The sequence below is a fragment of the Parus major genome, chromosome 27, assembly GCF_001522545.3.
Source record: "Parus major isolate Abel chromosome 27, Parus_major1.1, whole genome shotgun sequence".
Classification (NCBI taxonomy): Eukaryota; Metazoa; Chordata; class Aves; order Passeriformes; family Paridae; genus Parus; species Parus major.
The window spans coordinates 571,948-573,793 of record NC_031796.1 but is presented as its reverse complement, the minus strand read 5'-3'; the positions used below and the strand labels follow the sequence as shown (position 1 = coordinate 573,793).

The 1,846-nt window shown below is 39.8% G+C and overlaps 1 protein-coding gene across 1 annotated transcript in view; it reads right to left on the bottom strand.

Moving 5' to 3' along the window:
• Positions 1 to 1,846, bottom strand: part of HOXB9 (homeobox B9) — an 8,835-nt gene that overhangs the window by 5,396 nt on the left and 1,593 nt on the right. The gene's annotated exons all lie outside the window — the stretch shown is intronic.

Sequence of the window (1,846 nt, the reverse complement as noted above, 5' to 3'; positions counted from 1 at the left end):
AAAATAAATTTAAAATAAAATAAAATCCCTCCCCATCACTCTCCCGGGTGGCAGAAGCTGCGTGGAAATGGTGGAAGAAACCGGAATTTCGGGATTTTTTCCAAAAAGGGGAAGGATCCACCAAATTTTGGCAGCTCCAAACCTCGGGCTGAGGCCGAAGTGCAGAAAATCGCACCCGAAAGCGCAGCGGGTTTGGGGTAAATAATGAGAATTTGGTTAATGACGTGCAGAGCTGGGACAGGGGAGGCGGGAGGAGGATGAAGAGTTACGGACACACCAAGAATTCCCGGTTTATTCCCTTTCCTCCCCTGGAATTAGCGAGCCATAAACCTTCCCAGCAATTAAATGGAGCATTAGAAATACACACACACACAAATCGCGGCGGTTCCTCCCCGCCAAAAATAAATAAAAATAGAGAAAAAAATTGAAATATATCGAATATTCCGAAGAGAAAAACAATTAGAAATCAAATAAAATTATAACCCGCTTAATCGGCCCCGTATAAATTTATTTTTTATTTTTTCAGGGCTATTTCCTTTGGCGTAATTGACTCGATCTAATATGCAAAATTAAATATTAAAGAGGAGGAAAGCTGTTAATAATTGATATTGTTAATCCTTTAATGGCAATGCGGGGCCGCGCTTGGCCGAGGGGGTTTTTTGGCCACATTTTGGGTCGTAAAAATGTATTTTAGACGCTGAATTTTATCACGAAATCCCCGAGCAGGAAAGGGAACGAAGAGAGGTCCTGGCACCTCTTTATATTTAATTTCTTTTTATCCAGAAAAATGATTTAACGGCTTCCAGGCAGGGATTCATTAGGGAGAAAATAAAAATAAAAGTAATAAAACGGGGGAAGAATCGGGGAAATCGAGTCAGGACTCGCTCGCTCCTGCCCCGGCAGGACCTCAAAGCTCTAAATTAAATTAAATTAAATTATTGTTTTAAAACAAAAATAAACAACACGGAAACCTCAGCTCGCGACTTTAATCTCAATTTTCTTTTCCCTCTTCACTAAAAATCTCCTCACGTTCAATTTTAGGGAGCACCGAGCACAAAAGTTTTGTTTTTCCCCCGCTCGGTTTGAGTTTGTTTTGATCTCTGCTCGGCACAATAGAAAAAGACTTTTCTTTTTTAAGGGAGAAAAAAAGGGAAATAAATTAAAAATAAAAAACGCAAAACAACCTGGGAGAGGAGGGGAGGAAACCGCCAGCAGTGCGAAATAATCTGAGGTTTTTTTGGGGGGAAAAAAGTTCATTTAAAGGCAGAAAAAAACACAAAGAAATCTCCAAACTCCCCCCGGGCCGGCTCTGCCGGCTTGGAAAAGTTAAAATCTTGGAAAAGTTGGATTTTTTGGGGAAAAAAATCCTTTTCCCGGGAGGGTGAAGGCAAAACTGGAAATCAGGAGGAGCTGGGAGCGCTTCTCCCTCCCTCCAGCTCTGATATCATTATTAATAATAACAATAATATTATTAATAACATTACTGATAGCATTAAATCCATTCCAGGCTAATTATCATTATAATTTTTAAATATAAATATATATATTCCCGGCCTTAAAACAACCCCACGCTGGAGTTTAACTATCTCCCCAAACCGACTAAATCACGAATAAAACCTGATATAAAACCTGATATAAAAAACGATATAAAACCGATATAAAAACCGATATAAAAGTTGATATAAAAGCCGATATAAAAGCTAATTAACTCCCAATCACCCTCCTCCCTCCTTCTCCTTATTTTTTTTCCCAAAGCCGGGGAAGGAGCGTGACTTTGAAATATTCCGAGCGCTTTAATAAACAAACAATCCCCGGCACAAATAAACACCGGGAGGAGCCGCGGAAG